Raw genomic sequence first — 17,296 nt, forward strand, 5'->3', positions numbered from 1 at the left:
CCCCCTGATTCAGTCTGGAACTTACTTCCTTGTAGAAACCAATCAGATAAGTCTGACAGGACCGATCTCTCATAAACCCATGCTGACACTGGGTTATAAGGTTATGTACAGCGAAATACTCCAGGATAGCATCTCTAACAAACCCCTCAAATATTTTCCCCACCACAGAAGTTCGACTCACAGGTCTGTAGTTTCCAGGATCGCTTTTTGATTCTTTTTTGTATATTGGTACCCCATTTGCTATGCATCAGTCCTGTGGTACATAACCAGTCCTCAGTAAATCTTCAATTATTAAAAATAACAGTCTGTCTATCACGGTACATGCAGAACCCGGGGGGATTTATCTATCTTAGTGGTTGTGAGATGGCACCGTACCTCTTCCTGGGTTAAACTGTTGACATTCCAAAGATAATTTACATCATTCCTCATTGTGTCTTCCATCAGGGGATTTTCCTGGGTAAAGACAGCCGAGAAGGCGACATTCAGTAGAATGGCCCTTTCCTCATCTCCTTCCACCATGACCCCCATGTTATTCCTAAGGGGGCCCACACTCTCCATTTTTAGTTTCTTATCATTTATATACTTGAAAAATAATTTGGGATTATTTTTGCTCTCTCTGGCAATATTTCTCTCAGTCTCTATTTTTGCGGCCTTTATCTGCTTTTTACAGGATTTATTTTTCTCTCTATAATCCTGTAACACCTCATAGCTACCTTTGCGTTTTAGCACCTTAAATGCCTTATCTTTCTCACTTATTGCTTTCCTTACAAGACTAGTTAGTCACATTGGCTTTTTCTTGTTCCTCTTATGCTTTTTGCTTATGGTATGTGTTTCTCACAGGTCTTTTTTAGAATATATGAGAAAAAACTCCCATTTTTTTTTTTTGGGGGGGGGGTGTTTTTGAGAATATTGTCCCAGTTTATGCCTAGGTGTTGAAAATTTGCCCTCCTGTGTTGGTTGCCCTCAACTAAGGCTCTTAGTAAAGCGTAATTCAAAATCAATAATATTATGATCACTGTTACCCAGGTTCCCCCAACCTGTAATTTTGATACCCTATCAGGTCTGTTGGTTAGGATTAGGTCCAACAGTGCCCCCTCTTGTTGGCTCCAGTATGAAAAAAGACTAAGGTAGATGATAATGATGCTTAAATTCACTTGAAGTATGAGGACAGTACATAGAGTGAATAAAATGTAACTTTTAATGTTTATAATTAAAATTATTGATAAAAAATAACAAGTGTTGAAAAAATGAGAGCACTCATGAGCAATTACACTGTCTAAAATGAATAGACCAAATGTCTAGTTCTACCATAGACTGAAGAGTCCTTCAAAGATATGCCATATTTGTGTATATTTCAATGTTCCACAAAAAATGATATAAAAAAGGACTCACCACTGAGATGGTCTATGGTTGAAAAAATATATGTAGGAAGCAGCGTCTCCTGTTCACCCGTCTTGGTGTGTACCTGGATTCTGATGAGGAAACTGGATCCCGTGTCTCAGAAAACCGTTTAGCGGGTAGTGCGTACACAGTGGGGGCGTTGTGTGGAGGCGTGTGTCCAACAGGATATGGTCAAACTGTCAAAGAAAGGGGGGATTGGGTAAAAGTACTAACCCTATTAACCCCTGACCAGACAGATTGCTATTAATCCCTAAGTATCCTAACCTCGGAGCCGCGGCCCTATATGGCTGCCACCCCGACTGGAACCTTTCCCTATAAACACTGGCACTGTTAAAGACCTACAGAGTCCAGGGAAGGTATATTAAATTGCTTTACAGTAGTGATGTCAGGTAGAGCATGTCCCTACATGCCATGTTTCGCCCTGCTTAGGCTCATCAGGGGACATTTCAAAAATACCATAGTCACCTTTGTAATTGATGACTGAGGTTTTAAGAAAGGGTACAGGTTAACTCATATCAGGCATATAAGTGACCTCTACGAGTGATTCCCTGTGTCGGGAGCTTGTGGTAAAGAGCTTCCGTCGGTTATGTGAACCAGTGGGTCCAGTGGAACCCTCCCCTACTGTAGAGCCTGTAGCCGAACACAAAAGTCAGCCCAGTTCTCCATGAACCCAAAGCCCTCCTTCCTACACCATCTTTTGAGCCACTTATTTACCTCCCTGATCTCCCGCTGCCTTTCTGCTGTGGCACGTGGTACAGGTAGTATTTTGGAGAAAACTACCTCGAGGTCCAGACATGACTACTGGTTCCTCACCAGCCCCTCCCAGTAATCTGTCAACCCGATCTGCAACCTGCCGAACCCAAGCACCCGGCAAACAACACACTGTTCAGTATGCAATCATTGTGTCTTTGTGGCAGATTGCCCGGTCTGTTCCCCTAATAATTGGATCTCCCATTACCAGCAGCCGTCTGACCTTGCCTGTGCTCCCATTACCTTTCTTACTGGAGCAGACAGTCCCCTGGTTGCTAGAGGCCATGTCTTGCTGCAGCATTGCTACCCCAGAGCTGAGATACCCCTCATCCCCCAGCTTGGCAAACTTATTGGGGTGGACCAAATCAGGACTAGACTCCCTGCAACTCTTCCCTCTACCCCGCCTGCTAAATGTTACCAAACTTGCTGCCCCCTCACTCTGCACCTCCATACTTCCATCCCCACACCCATCTTCCGCAGAGAGTTTGTGCTCCAGGAGCAGCAAACTTCGCTCCATATTGTCAATTGTCCGCAGCCTTGACACTTGCTTATTTAGATCCAGAATCTGGGCTTCCAGATGAGCAATTTTCACACATCTCACACAGCTGTATTCCCCATCGAACGGCTGTTCAAGGAAAGCATACATGGCACAGGATGTACACTGTATAGCATTGCCAGTTATGGAGTGCTAACGGGGAATACAAGGGAAATATGGAAGAAAAAAGAAGATTCACATTAAAAGTAACACAAAAATACAGCCGTTACCTGCTAAAGTCCATCAAACTTAAAGAGAACCTGTCACCAGGAGACCCATTTTTAGCACTCCCCCAGTCCCCACAGAGCATAGTACATACACTGCCAAAGTGTTTTTGTATAAAAAAAATAGGTTTTACAGAAAAAAAGATATGTTATATTGTACCTTGCATTAGAATCTGCTGTGTGACTAGGCAGTTGCCTGGAAAGGAGCAGTCTCTCCCCCCCTCTCTTGGGAAACATGTGACCTTTTCAAATGTATGAATAACTCCCCACACTCGGGATTGGCTGTAGAGGAGCAGGGGGAGTCGCTAAGCCAAGTGTATATATATTTGAAAAGGATACATGGAGTAGCTGTTTCCCAAGAGTGGGGGGAACTGCTCCTTTCCAGCCCCTCCCATTTGGCAACTGCCTAGTCACACAGCAGATGCTAATGAAAGGTACAATATAACATATCTTTTTTTCTACAAAACCAATTTTTAATACAAAAACACTTTGGCAGTGTATGTACTATGCTATGTGGGGACTGGGGGAGTGCTAAAAATGGGTCTCCTGGTGACAGGTTCCCTTTAAGTCCCTTAATCCTAAATCCCACTTTGGACACTGCACACATTTAGGATCAATGCACAGTCGCTTTTCTGAATGCTCTTAAAAAGGTTATTTGCCACAATAATCCGCTATGTTCACTGCAACAAGATCTGGCCTAAAGAAGAAAATGCGATGCAGATGGTCCTCTAATGTTAAGGTGTCTATTGTAGTGCTTGGGCAGAATGAAAGGCCCTTACTTAGTACTGTCATCTCAGTTGGTTTTTATGTTTGTGATGAAATGTTAAAGTAAACCTACCATTTCAAATGGTAGGTTTAAGCTGTAAACACCGAGCACCAGCTCAGGGTGAGCTGGTGCCGGTGCTTAGTTTCGTTAGTGTTAAAACCGCGGTATTGCGGTTTTAACACTTTTTAAACTTTATAGCATAAACTGCTTCGGCGCTGCGTGCGCACGATCGTGCGCGCGCCTACATAGGAAATGCCGCAGGCGTTGCGCGCGCGCACGGTCGCGCGCAGCGCCAAAGCGGCTTCTGCTATAAAGTTTAAAAAGTGTTAAAACCGCGATACCGCGGTTTTAACACTAACGAAACTAAGCACCGGCACCAGCTCACCCTGAGCTGGTGCTCGGTGTTTACAGCTTAAACCTACCATTTGAAATGGTAGGTTTCCTTTAATGACTTGTTCTAACCCACCTCTGAGCGAGTCTGGAATCATGGTGGTGGAGGTTGTTTTTTTTCTTGCATCGTCTTCTCGTTGGTCGTCTCTTTCTTGTGTTGTGTGTGGACTCAAGAAGGGATTGGAATGATGTGGACTAAAAAACGGTGATTGTGGGAATCGGAGGATCTCTCACCACTAGACAGTGGGCCACCGGGAAAACCCCTGGTGGGTCCCGACTGCTCTTGGCTCCGCCCCCTCATTATACTATGGATGAGGGGGAACGTGGATGCAGTGCTTCCTGCACCTGTGATACCACTGTATCAGTGTCACTGAGTGTGTCTGCTCACAGTTGCTAGGTCTGGACTGGCTCCTGTGATTGAGAGCAGACACATTCAGTAATCCCAGCAGGACTGTGTCAGCTTCATACCTCAGGGAGCAGCAGAGGGCAGAATCAGCTGGAGAGTGGAGGAGTCTCTCATCTTCACACAAACCTCGGGCAGTGAGGTGTAATGTGCTCACAGTGACTCTCACTGCCCCAGTGCTGGGGGAAGATGAGAGACTCCTAGTAAAGAATGGCTTTATCGGACTGCCAGCGCTGCACTGAGCAGCCAGGAAGGGAGCAGCCAGCCCTGGAGCTGCTGAGCAGACAGGGACCCACAAGATTGCTCAGTGGGCCCTCCTCCTGGTCCTGACAGGCACCTGGGGCCACCAATGAGAAGGCAGCTTGTAGCTGAGGCATCTTCACTCTGCCCCACCTAACCCTGAGCTGCGCACTGGCGGGACATGGGTGCTGAAGAGCTGTTCCCTCTCCTCAGATCTGCATGGTGGCCTCCTGCCCAGAGATATAGGTATTTACAGCAATACACTGCACTACATGTCACATTAATAACTTCCCATCTAAGAACTACAACTCCCAGCAGCTGAAAGAGCTGCTGAAGATGTAGTTCTTCAGCCCACTCTAATTTTGTATAGGTTTACTTTAACCCCCTTTGCCCCATGTGGCCCCCCCTCCACCGAAGAGTTTCCAAAATGCATATTCTTCACAAAATGTTCTCAATACAAACGGCTTTACCCCATTAAAAATGACATCTTACCTCCCCGAAGTATAAAAAACTCAACTTTCTATTGATTACCTTTCAGAAAATTAAAAACAAACCCTTTATTTAACCCCTTAGCGCTCCGCGCCGTAGCTGTACTGCGCAGCTTCCCACTATTGGCGCTCAGCGCAGTACAGCTACTGCGCGAGCGCATACTATTTTAGAATTGTCACCACGTCGCGAGACGTGGTGACATCGGGCTGAAATTTGGGTGACAGAGGCAGGAGGAGTTCCTGTCTCCGTCACCCGACCAATCAAATTGGTCCCGCCCGCCGATCGCCGTGATTGGCCAGTCAAACCTGACTGGCCAATTACAGCGATTTTAGGCTAAAAAACGTGCTTTTAGCACTTTCCTCTTCCTCCAGCGGCACCATTTTGGTTTGGTATCGCTGGAGAGAGGAAAGAGCGTTACTGTGTGCACCAAAATACACTTTTACACTATAAATAGTGTTCTGATCCTTATCTGATCCCTATTGTTCCCTACAAATTCCCATCCTATCTGTTTTTTCCTGTGTCCTGTGTGTTCCCTGTGTGATCGCCTTGTGTGATCCCACGTGTCTTCCGTTTTTCCCTGTCTGTCCCTTCTGAACCCAAACGCACTTTTCAGTGCGCTGTGTTAGCGTTGTTCTGCACTGGACGCACTTTTCAGTGCGCCGTGTGAATAGCGCTGCACAGAATCTTTAGCAATCTTAGCGGTAGTTAGTTTGTCTTAGGGCAAGCTAGGTGCATTTGTAGCGCCTTTTTGCGCGGTGCACATAGGTTTTTTTTCGGTGCCTGGTAATATTTTTTTCCAGAACGCCGTGTACCCGTACTTAGCTATTTTTTGTGTGTGCCATCTGTGCGGCTGGTCCGTGTGGCTTGGTGTGCATTATCTTTTTTTTTTTGTGTGCTATCTGTGCGGCTTGTCCGTGTAGTTTAGTGCGCATTATTTTTTTTGTGTGCTATCTGTGCGGCTTGTCCGTGTAGTTTAGTGCGCATTATTTTTTGTGTGTGCCATCTGTGCGGCTTGTCCGTGTAGTTTGGTGTGCATTACCTTTTTTTTTGTGTGCTATCTGTGCGGCTTGTCCGTGTAGTTTAGTGCGCATTATTTTTTTTGTGTGCTATCTGTGCGGCTTGTCCGTGTAGTTTAGTGCGCATTATTTTTTTTGTGTGCTATCTGTGCGGCTTATCCGTGTAGTTTAGTGCGCATTATTTTTTGTGTGCCATCTGTGCGGCTGGTCCGTGTGGCTTGGTGTGCATTATCTTTTTTTTTTGTGTGCTATCTGTGCGGCTTGTCCGTGTAGTTTAGTGCACATTATTTTTTGTGTGTGCCATCTGTGCGGCTTGTCCGTGTAGTTTGGTGCGCATTATCTTTTTTTTTTTTGTGTGCTATCTGTGCGGCTTGTCCGTGTAGTTTAGTGCACATTATCTTTTTGTGTGTGCCATCTGTGCGGCTTGTCCGTGTAGTTTGGTGCGCATTATCTTTTTTTTTTTGTGTGCTATCTGTGCGGCTTGTCCGTGTAGTTTAGTGCACATTATTTTTTGTGTGTGCCATCTGTGCGGCTTGTCCGTGTGGTTTGGTGTGCATTCTCTTTTTTTTTTTGTGTGCTATCTGTGCGGCTTGTCCGTGTAGTTTAGTGCACATTATTTTTTGTGTGTGCCATCTGTGCGGCTTGTCCGTGTAGTTTGGTGTGCATTATATTTTTTTTTTGTGTGCCTGCTAGACGGTTTATCCGTGTAGTTTGGTGCACATTATCTAATTTTTCTTGTTCTCTATTTTTTTTTGTGTGCAATGTCTCAGAAGACGTACACCGTGTTGGAGGCATATAACATGCTTGCCTCTGACACCGAGTCAGCTAGTGGGGATGATGGTCCCTTTTACCTATCATCATCCTCCTGCTCATCTTCCAGTGACCTGGAAGGACCCCCAAGAAGGCGCCGTAGGGTTCCAGGGACTTCTGCAATTGAAGTGCCTGGGACTTCTGCAGGAGAAGTGCCTGGGACTTCTGCAGGAGAAGTGCCTGGGACTTCTGCAGGAGAAGTTTCTGGGACTTCTGCAGGAGAAGCGTCTGGGGCTTCCACTGACCCCACATGGGTAGCCCCAGATAATTATACCCCTCAGGTCCCTGACTTTTTGGGCCATCCTGGCATTAACTTTGACACGACAGGGCTCAGAGCTGTAGACTTTTTTAAGTTTTTTTTTGATGAGGAGCTGCTAAATATTATTATATTTCAGACAAATCTCTACGCTGCACAACATATTGCCCAAAACCCCACGTCCTTTTATGCACAACCCTACAGGTGGACCCCTGTCACTGCAGCAGAGATGTACAAGTATTGGGGCATAATACTCCTTATGGGGATAGTAAAGAAGCCTTCAATCAGGGACTACTGGAGCACAGATATACTGTACCACACCCCCATGTTCCGCATGGCAATGAGCAGGATGCGCTTTGAAGCCATCCATAAGTTTTTGCACTACACTGACAACACACAGTGCCCACCCAGAGGTGACCCCAGTTATGATCGGTTATTTAAGGTCAGGCCCATATTAGATCATTTTAGTGCCAAGTTTGCCCAGGCATATACTCCCGCCAAACATGTGAGCATAGACGAGTCCCTGGTACAATTCAAAGGGAGACTTCAATTCCGCCAGTACCTGCCCAATAAGAGGGCAAGATATGGTGTGAAAATGTATAAGCTGTGCGAAAGTTCATCAGGGTACACATACAAGTTCAGGGTATATGAAGGGAAGGACTCCACTATAGTGCCCCCAGAATGCCCCCCCTTCCTGGGTGTTACAGGGAAGATAGTGTGGGATTTAGTGCACCCACTGCTGGACCAGGGCTACCACCTCTACCTGGACAATTTCTACACCAGCACCACCCTGTTCAAGTGCCTCACTTCCAGAAATACTGCGGCATGCGGCACTGTACGCAGAAATCAGAGAGGTCTCCCTAAGTCGCTGCTTGGGCAAAAACTTAAAAGGCACGAAAGCAGGGCACTATGCAGCGACTCTGTATTGTGTGTTAAGTACAAGGACAAGAGAGAGGTCCTTGTATTAACCACAATACATGAGCACACCACCACCCCTGTCCCAGTACGAGGTGCCAGTGCAGAAGCCCCCCAAGCCAGACTGTATTTTAGATTATAACAAATACATGGGAGGGGTGGACTTGTCTGACCAGGTGCTTCAGCCGTACAATGCCATGCGGAAGTCGAGGGTGTGGTACAAGAAGCTGGCCGTGCACATCATGCAGATGGCATTGTATAATGCTTATGTGCTGCATCGATATGCCGGCCAGAGGGGAACTTTCCTGGAATTTCAAGAGATGGTAATAAAGTACTTTCTTTTTGGAGACCAGGAAGGGGGGAGTGCTAGCACATCTGGAAGTGAGGCCACATCACGTATTGTACCAGGGCAGCACTTTCCAGGAGTAGTTCCCCAAACAGCCAGCAAGGGAAGGTCACAAAAGAGGTGCAGGGCAGAGGTCGCATTAACGCCTCACCACGCGTCATAGACGCGTGATGAGGCGCCATTACCCCCCAAAATAATTGCCATGCGTAAAAGAACGCATGGCAATTATTCCCTGTAGCGCACAGGCTGAGCGGCCCGGCGCGCGCTGCAAAAGAGGGAAATGTCACTAGCGCGATCGCAGCGCGCTCCGGGCCGCTCAGCGGGGCACGTGACTAAGGGGCGTGCCGGAGAGACCCGGAGTGAGAGCACCGGCCACAGGGGAGACATGTGGACAGAGGGGCTGTCCCCGCGACGGGACTTAAGATCAAGGCCGGGTGAGTGTAGTGTGCTGTGTGTGCTGTGTGCGTGCTGTGTGAGTGTAGTCTTGTGTGTGCTGTGTGTGCTGTGTGAGTGTAGTGTAGTGGTGTGCGTGCTGTGTGAGTGGAGTGTAGTGTAGTGGTGTGCGTGCTGTGTGAGTGGAGTGTAGTGTAGTGGTGTGCGTGCTGTGTGAGTGGAGTGTAGTGTAGTGGTGTGCGTGCTGTGTGAGTGGAGTGTAGTGTAGTGGTGTGCGTGCTGTGTGAGTGGAGTGTAGTGTAGTGGTGTGCGTGCTGTGTGAGTGGAGTGTAGTGTAGTGGTGTGCGTGCTGTGTGAGTGGAGTGGAGTGTAGTGTAGTGGTGTGTGTGCTGTGTGAGTGGAGTGGAGTGTAGTGTAGTGGTGTGTGTGCTGTGTGAGTGGAGTGGAGTGTAGTGTAGTGGTGTGTGTGCTGTGTGAGTGGAGTGTAGTGTAGTGGTGTGTGTGCTGTGTGAGTGTAGTGTAGTGTAGTGTAGTGGTGTGTGTGCGAGTGGAGTGTAGTGTAGTGGTGTGTGTGCTGTGTGAGTGGAGTGTAGTGTAGTGGTGTGTGTGCTGTGTGAGTGGAGTGGAGTGTAGTGGTGTGAGTGGAGTGGAGTGGAGTGGTGTGCGTGCTGTGTGAGTGGAGTGTAGTGTAGTGGTGTGCGTGCTGTGTGAGTGGAGTGTAGTGTAGTGGTGTGCGTGCTGTGTGAGTGGAGTGTAGTGTAGTGGTGTGCGTGCTGTGTGAGTGGAGTGTAGTGTAGTGGTGTGCGTGCTGTGTGAGTGGAGTGTAGTGTAGTGTAGTGGTGTGCGTGCTGTGTGAGTGGAGTGTAGTGTAGTGTAGTGGTGTGCGTGCTGTGTGAGTGGAGTGTAGTGTAGTGTAGTGCGTGCTGTGTGAGTGGAGTGTAGTGTAGTGGTGTGCGTGCTGTGTGAGTGGAGTGTAGTGTAGTGGTGTGCGTGCTGTGTGAGTGGAGTGTAGTGTAGTGTAGTGTAGTGCGTGCTGTGTGAGTGGAGTGTAGTGTAGTGTAGTGCGTGCTGTGTGAGTGGAGTGTAGTGGTGTGCGTGCTGTGTGAGTGGAGTGTAGTGTAGTGGTGTGCGTGCTGTGTGAGTGGAGTGTAGTGTAGTGGTGTGCGTGCTGTGTGAGTGGAGTGTAGTGTAGTGGTGTGCGTGCTGTGTGAGTGGAGTGGAGTGTAGTGTAGTGGTGTGCGTGCTGTGTGAGTGGAGTGTAGTGTAGTGGTGTGCGTGCTGTGTGAGTGGAGTGGAGTGTAGTGTAGTGGTGTGCGTGCTGTGTGAGTGGAGTGTAGTGTAGTGGTGTGCGTGCTGTGTGAGTGGAGTGTAGTGTAGTGGTGTGCGTGCTGTGTGAGTGGAGTGTAGTGTAGTGGTGTGCGTGCTGTGTGAGTGGAGTGGAGTGTAGTGGTGTGCGTGCTGTGTGAGTGGAGTGTAGTGGTGTGCGTGCTGTGTGAGTGGAGTGGAGTGTAGTGGTGTGCGTGCTGTGTGAGTGGAGTGGAGTGTAGTGTAGTGGTGTGCGTGCTGTGTGAGTGTAGTGTAGTGTAGTGGTGTGCGTGCTGTGTGAGTGTAGTGTAGTGTAGTGGTGTGCGTGCTGTGTGAGTGGAGTGTAGTGTAGTGCGTGCTGTGTGAGTGGAGTGTAGTGTAGTGTAGTGCGTGCTGTGTGAGTGGAGTGTAGTGTAGTGGTGTGCGTGCTGTGTGAGTGGAGTGTAGTGTAGTGGTGTGCGTGCTGTGTGAGTGGAGTGTAGTGTAGTGGTGTGCGTGCTGTGTGAGTGGAGTGGAGTGTAGTGGTGTGCGTGCTGTGTGAGTGGAGTGTAGTGGTGTGCGTGCTGTGTGAGTGGAGTGTAGTGTAGTGGTGTGCGTGCTGTGTGAGTGTAGTGTAGTGGTGTGCGTGCTGTGTGAGTGGAGTGTAGTGGTGTGCGTGCTGTGTGAGTGGAGTGTAGTGTAGTGGTGTGTGTGCTGTGTGAGTGGAGTGTAGTGTAGTGTTGTGTGCGTGCTGTGTGAGTGGAGTGTAGTGTAGTGTTGTGTGTGCTGTGTGAGTGGAGAGTAGTGTAGTGTTGTGTGTGCTGTGTGAGTGGAGAGTAGTGTAGTGTTGTGTGCGTGCTGTGTGAGTGGAGTGTAGTGTAGTGTTGTGTGTGCTGTGTGAGTGGAGTGGAGTGTAGTGTAGTGTTGTGTGTGCTGTGTGAGTGTAGTGTAGTGTTGTGCGTGCTGTGTGAGTGGAGAGTAGTGTAGTGTTGTGTGTTGTGTGTGCTGTGTGAGTGTAGTGTAGTGTTGTGTGTTGTGTGTGCTGTGTGAGTGGAGTGTAGTGTAGTGGTGTGCGTGCTGTGTGAGTGGAGTGTAGTGTAGTGTTGTGCGTGCTGTGTGAGTGGAGTGTAGTGTAGTGTAGTGTTGTGCGTGCTGTGTGAGTGTAGTGGTGTGTGTGCTGTGTGAGTGGAGTGTAGTGTAGTGTTGTGTGCGTGCTGTGTGAGTGGAGTGTAGTGTAGTGTTGTGTGTGCTGTGTGAGTGGAGTGTAGTGTAGTGTTGTGTGTGCTGTGTGAGTGTAGTGTAGTGTTGTGCGTGCTGTGTGAGTGGAGAGTAGTGTAGTGTTGTGTGTTGTGTGTGCTGTGTGAGTGGAGTGTAGTGTAGTGTTGTGTGTGCTGTGTGAGTGTAGTGTAGTGTAGTGCGTGCTGTGTGAGTGGAGAGTAGTGTAGTGTTGTGTGTTGTGTGTGCTGTGTGAGTGGAGTGTAGTGTAGTGGTGTGCGTGCTGTGTGAGTGGAGTGTAGTGTAGTGTTGTGCGTGCTGTGTGAGTGGAGTGTAGTGTAGTGTAGTGTTGTGCGTGCTGTGTGAGTGTAGTGTAGTGTTGTGCGTGCTGTGCGAGTGGAGTGTAGTGGTGTGCGTGCTGTGTGAGTGGAGTGGAGTGTAGTGTAGTGGTGTGCGTGCTGTGCCAGTGGAGTGTAGTGGTGTGCGTGCTGTGTGAGTGGAGTGTAGTGCTTTCTGTAGTGGTGTGCGTGCTGTGTAAGTGTAGTGTAGTGGTGTGCGTGCTGTGTGTAGTGGTGTGCGTGCTGTGTGTAGTGTTGTGCATGCTGTGTTTTACCAAAATTTTCATACTCCTCCTCGGGTAAAAATACTCCTCAAAAATGGTGAGAGGAGTATTTTTACCCTTCTGGAAAAATGTTAGTGCGACCTCTGGTGCAGGGTGTGCTCCAAAAATGGCATTCGGAAGGACACCATTCATCACTGTGAGACATGCCCAGAAAAACCAGGGTTATGTATGAAAGATTGCTTCCGAATTTATCATACATCCCTGGATTTTTAGAGTACCCTGTTGTTACCCTGACGCACAGCTTATACATCATGCCGCACCTTCCCTTCTAAGCCCTGCCATGTGCCCAGCCTCTAGATTACTGTCCCGTATGCTTTACCCGGGAAAACATGCATCATGATTTTTAGGGTGTTTGTCTCCCATGGCAGCAGCTGGGCACAAAATGACATAATAGATATTTTTTACTATGCACTATCCATTTTGCACTTTTTCAGGGGTCCACCTGTGGGGTTAAAATGCTAACTATACCCCTAGATTAATTCATGGAGGGGTGTAGTTTCCAAAATAGGGTCAGTTCTTAGGGGTTTCTACTGTACTGGCCCCTATTGGCATCTACAAATCTTTCATGATGCCAAAAAGAAAAAAAAAAGTACAATGTCTGTGCTCCAACAAGTTATTCCCTTTTGAGCCCTGCCGTGTCACTATCCTACAGATTATTGCCTCCTATGGGGTATTGCCCTAACCGGGGTAACCCGCAGAATGATTTTTGATGTGTTTTTCCCCAGTGGCATGAGTTGGGCAAAATACTTTTGTCACTTCAATGGCATATTTGATAAATTGCAATACAACTGTTTCTCTGCACTACTCACTTTGTATTACATTTGAGCCAGCACCTTAGGGGTTAAAATACTCATACAAGCCTACATACATTCTTTGAGGGGTGCCCTTTCCAAAATGGGTTCACTACTTGGGCTTTCTATTGTACTGGTACCTCGGGGGTACCCCCCATTACCAATCTAGTGAAAACGGAGCTTGAAAACCTAAATTGTGCTTCTTTCTTCCTGACCCCTGCCGTGTGCCCAGCCTGTAAATTATTGGCACATGTGTGGTATTGCCGTACTCAGGACAACCCCCAGAATGATTTTTGGGGTGTTTGTCTAAAGTGGCATGGGTTGGGCACAGTATATGAGGCACAAAAATGACTTTTTTTGAGATAAAAACACAATTTTTACTCTGCACCATTTACTTTGCATTCAATTTTGACCAGCGTGTTGGGGGTTAAAATGATCATACAAGCCTACATACATTCTTTGAGGGGTGCCCTTTCCAAAATGGGTTCACTACTTGGGAGTTTCTATTGTACTGGTACCTCGGGGGTACCCCCCATTACCAATCTAGTGAAAACGAAGCTTGAAAACCTAAATTGTGCTTCTTTCTTCCTGACCCCTGCCGTGTGCCCAGCCTGTAAATTATTGGCACATGTGTGGTATTGCCGTACTCAGGACAACCCCCAGAATGATTTTTGGGGTGTTTGTCTAAAGTGGCATGGGTTGGGCACAGTATATGAGGCACAAAAATGACTTTTTTGAGATAAAAACACAATTTTTACTCTGCACCATTTACTTTGCATTCAATTTTGACCAGCGTGTTGGGGGTTAAAATGATCATACAAGCCTACATACTTTCTTTGAGGGGTGCCCTTTCCAAAATGGGTTCACTACTTGGGAGTTTCTATTGTACTGGTACCTCGGGGGTACCCCCCATTACCAATCTAGTGAAAACGAAGCTTGAAAACCTAAATTGTGCTTCTTTCTTCCTGACCCCTGCCGTGTGCCCAGCCTGTAAATTATTGGCACATGTGTGGTATTGCCGTACTCAGGACAACCCCCAGAATGATTTTTGGGGTGTTTGTCTAAAGTGGCATGGGTTGGGCACAGTATATGAGGCACAAAAATGACTTTTTTGAGATAAAAACACAATTTTTACTCTGCACCATTTACTTTGCATTCAATTTTGACCAGCGTGTCGGGGGTTAAAATGCTCACCACAACCACCGATAAATTCTTTGAGGGGTCTAGTTTCCGAAATGGTGACATTTTGGGGGGTTTTCTATTGTACTTTTACTTCAGGGGCTCTTCAATTACACTGTGGCACCACAAAATAAATTGGCCTTCCAAATTCCCGGTATCGCTAACTCTGTTCTGGACATCGATGTGCGGGGAAACAGCAGCTGACATCCACATGTCTGGTATTGCCGTACTCGGAAGAAGCAGGGCAAGAAATTAGGAATATATATTTACCTCAAATTCCTTCTGAATGTATCCGTTTTAGGGCTAAATTGGAAAGATTGAAATCAAAAATTGAAATTTCAAAATTTCCACTCCATTTTCATATGCTTCCGGAAAAATAATTAAAGGGTTAACAGACTTCTTAAATGCTGATTTGAATAGGTTGAGATGTTAGGTTCATAAAATGGTGTTACTTGTGGGGGTATATAGTACATAAGCCTTTATACGGCACTTCCAAACTGAATTGATCACCAAAAAGTTCGCATTTTTCAAATTTCAAGAAAATCTGAGAAGTTGCTACTAAAACTTCAAACCTTCTCACATCCATAAAAATAATGGAAACGTAAAACAAATTATGGATATAAAAAGAAGACCAATGGCAAAAGGTTTCTATCAAAAAAAATTTGTGGTATCACTTTTTGTCTAAAAATTATAACATTTGAAACTTTGAAAATAGTCATTTTTTTCAAATTTTTCCTAAATTTTTGAATTTTTACCCCCCAAAAAAGGAACGGATCACCGAAATGACACTACTAACATAAACTACAATGTCTCACGAGAAAACAATCTCAAAATCACAGAGATATCTTAAAGCGTTGAAAAGTTATTACCACAGGAAGAGACACTGGTCAAATTTCCAAAAAAAGTTGCGAGCCTTAACCTGCAAACAGGCTGCGTCCTTAAGGGGTTAAATCACCATGTTTTATCTCCATGATCGTACTGACCAATAGACTGTGTTTTATTCTATCCCATCTGATTTTTTTCCTGCTTCCCAGTATATGACACAGAATAGGATATACTGATAGAAATGCGGCTAACGTATGGTAACTGCACGTCCATGGCCTAGATTTATCGGAAGTGAGGCAATATACGGTAGATTACTGAATACTGGCGGGCGGTCTGCAGTAATCTAACGCCCCCTGCACTGCTCAGGAAGTGGCCGCCATCCTTTTTTTGTTGCACCTTTAACATACAGCATGCGACACAATTCTGTCAAATTGCAGTAATAAATGTAACCGACTAAGCAGTAACTCGCTCAGTGAGGGCGCCTTCACACGTTGCCTTTTGGTTGCGTTTTCATTGCGTTTGAAACGCATTACAACAGCTGATGAGAGGTGAATTGCCTCTTACGCAAAAAACGCATCGTAAATGAAATGTTAACGCGTATGTTTTGTTAACGCATGTGTTAATGTAAACAGTAATGTAATTACATTACTGTTTACATTAACACATGCGTTAACAAAACATACGCGTTAACATTTCATTTACGATGCGTTTTCTAAACAGAAATGTTAACAGTAATGTAATTAGACAAATCATCTCTCCTCAGCTGTTGTAATGCATTTCAAAAGCAATGAAAACGCAACCAAAATGCAACTTTGGACGAACCCTCAGGGCGCGTTCACACGTTGCGTTTTGGTTGCGTTTTCATTGCATTTGAAACGCATATACAACAGCTGATGTGAGGCAATTTGCCTAATTACATTACCGTTTACGTTTGTAAACGCAATGTTAACGCATACGTTAACACTTTGTTAACGCATGCGTTAACATCGCGTTTACGATGCGTTTTGTAAACAGAAGCGTTAACAGTGATGTAATTAGGCAAATCACCTCTCCTCAGCTGTTGTATATGCATTTCAAACGCAATGAAAACGCAGGTCAAAACGCAACGTGTGAACGCGCCCTCAGGTGTAAAACACAGAGCAGCCGCGGTACAAATCTGGAGCAGACACTATAAATGCAAGCTCCAAAATGTTCTTTCTAGTGCAATGTCAACAGAAAACTGTTGCAGCCAGAATAATAGACCCAGGCCTATGTGTCATCGTAGTGTAGTCAGTTTCTGAGCCATATGTAGTCTCTGTGTGATCTGTGTCATCCATTTTTACGGAGCCACCAAAAACTTAGGGCGCGTTCACACGTTCCGCTAGCGCCGCGTTCATAATGCGACGCTAGCGCACAGGGGGCAGAGTTTGGGGCGATCGCATATGCGTTTCCAGAGAAACGCATGCGATCGTGTTATTAATCGCATGCGTTTCCCGGGAAACGCATATGCGATCGGCCCGAGCCCCGCCCCGGAACGTGTGAACGCGCCCTGAAGGTTGTCACCAAGGTTGCCATTATATGATTATGGGCGGCAGGGTGGCTCAGTGGTTAGCATTACAGCCCTGTAGCCCTGAGGAACTGGGTTCAAGTCCCATCCAGGTCCACATCTGCAAAGCATTTGTATGTTCTCTCAGTGTTTGCATTGGTTTCCTCCAGGTCCTCCTGTTTCCTCCCACACTACAAAACATACTGGTAGGTTGATTAGATTGTGAGCCCCATTAGGGACAGGGACTGATTTGGGAAGCTCTGTGCAGCGCTGCGTAATCTGTGTGCGCTATATAAATAAAGGAATTATTATTATGATGTCACTACCTAGTCCCAACTTCTTAAAGCACCACATGATTACTTAAAACGACACCCTTGTAGAAACCATAGCTTTTACATTCCCACAGACTATGCAATTGTCAATTTAACAGCCGCTTAAAGGGTTATCCACTCTCAGTAAATAAATGATATTGTTTGTGTAAGGAAAAGTTATACAATTTTCCAATATCAATTCCTTACAATTTTCTAGATCTCTGCTTGCTGTCATCCTATAGAAAGCTTCTATGTTTACGTCCAGAAGATAGAGACCTGTCCATGGTCTTGCGATGGACACACAGATGCATGAGCCATTAGTATCACATGGCTCTAATTACACTCTGTGATAATAATTGGCCATGCACCTGTATGGCCATCACAAGACCATGGACAGATTTCTATCCACTGAAAGTAAACCTAGAAGCTTTCTATAGAATGACAGCAAGGAAAGATTTAGAAAACCATAAGCAATTGATACAGACTGTGTATTAGGAAATTGGATAACTTTTCCTTACACAAATCATATCAATTATTTGCTGAAAGTAGCCAACCCCTTTAAAAGTTAATGGAGCACCACAGATACATTTAATAATTCCTTTATTTGTAT

The 17,296-nt window shown here is 46.1% G+C and overlaps 1 long non-coding RNA gene across 1 annotated transcript in view; it reads left to right on the forward strand.

Moving 5' to 3' along the window:
- The first annotated feature begins 4,867 nt into the window (after positions 1-4,867).
- Positions 4,868-17,296, forward strand: part of LOC140120475 (uncharacterized) — a 42,006-nt gene continuing 29,577 nt past the window's right edge. Inside the window, exon 1 of the long non-coding RNA XR_011853819.1 lies at positions 4,868-4,955. This is a non-coding gene — a long non-coding RNA (uncharacterized lncRNA). The remainder of the gene's footprint in view (positions 4,956-17,296) is intronic.

This window comes from Engystomops pustulosus, chromosome 3 (assembly GCF_040894005.1).
Source record: "Engystomops pustulosus chromosome 3, aEngPut4.maternal, whole genome shotgun sequence".
Taxonomy (NCBI): Eukaryota; Metazoa; Chordata; class Amphibia; order Anura; family Leptodactylidae; genus Engystomops; species Engystomops pustulosus.